The sequence below is a fragment of the Podarcis gaigeae genome (assembly GCF_964106915.1).
Source record: "Podarcis gaigeae genome assembly, chromosome: 6".
Classification (NCBI taxonomy): Eukaryota; Metazoa; Chordata; class Lepidosauria; order Squamata; family Lacertidae; genus Podarcis; species Podarcis gaigeae.
The window spans coordinates 3305611-3306830 of record NC_139682.1 but is presented as its reverse complement, the minus strand read 5'-3'; positions in this window follow the sequence as shown (position 1 = coordinate 3306830).

The window sequence follows — 1220 nt, the reverse complement described above, 5'->3', positions numbered from 1 at the left end:
GGTGGGGGTGGGGAGGTCACACGATGTTGCGTCAAGAGTGTCCTCCCACACTTTTGAGTGCACTTTCACAATTGTAAAAAGTCCAGCCTTTGGGGGAAGTGAGATCGTTGCACAACACACCCAAAGCAATTGCAATTGTGCAACCTGAATTAGACGGAATCCCCCACAGAAATAGTGGCAGTTTGGAAGTGCCCCAGTCTCTAAAAAACTAGGGATGAAACAGGACTGACACACCAATTTCAGGTGTTCCTGCTGCCCATTCCCCACTCCCATCCCAGAGTGCCCAGATACAGAAGACGACACGGTTCCTCTGCCTTTAATAGTTCTAGACTGCAGCTGCTGAAATTCTCTCTTCTTGTTGTTTAGTCGTTTAGTCGTGTCCGACCAGAGCACACCAGACCCTCCTGTCTCCCACTGCTTCCGGCAGTTTGGTCAAACTCACGCTGGTAGCTTCGAGAACACTGTCCCACCATCTCATCCTCTGTCATCCCCTTCTCCTTGTGCCCTCCATCTTTCCCCACATCAGGGTCTTTTCCAGGGAGTCTTCTCTTCTCATGAGGTGGCCAAAGTCTTGGAGCCTCAGCTTCAGGATCTGTCCTTCCAGTGAGCACTCAGGGCTGATTTCCTTCAAAATGGAGAGGTTTGATCTTCTTGCAGTCCATGGGACTCTCAAGAGTCTCCTCCAGCACCAGAATTCAAAAGCATCCATTCTTCAGCAATCAGCCTTCTTTATGGTCCAGCTCTCACTTCCATACATCACTACTGGGAAAACCATGGCTTTAACTATACAGACCTTTGTCGGCAAGCTGATGTCTCTGCTTTTTCAGATGCTGTCTAGGTTTGCTGTCTCCTAAAAAGCAGGCGTCTTTTAATTTCATGACTACTGTCACCTGCAGTGATCATGGAGCCCAAGAAAGTAAAATCTCTCACTGCCTCCATTTCTTCCCCTTCTATTTGCCAGGAGGTGATGGGACCAGTGGCCATGATCTTTGTTTTTTTGATGTTGAGCTTCAAACCATATTTTGCACTCTCCTCTTTCACCCTCATTAAAAGCTTTTAATTCCTCCTCATTTTCTGCCATCTCTCTTCTACACAACTATAATTAAAGGCACGGCAGTCCAATTTTTGCCTTTCCTTCCCCCACCATCTCTAAAGTGATGTGCTAAACTTTCCTCTTCTACCCAACTATTAAAGGTGTAGGAGCCCCATGTCTCCCCCCC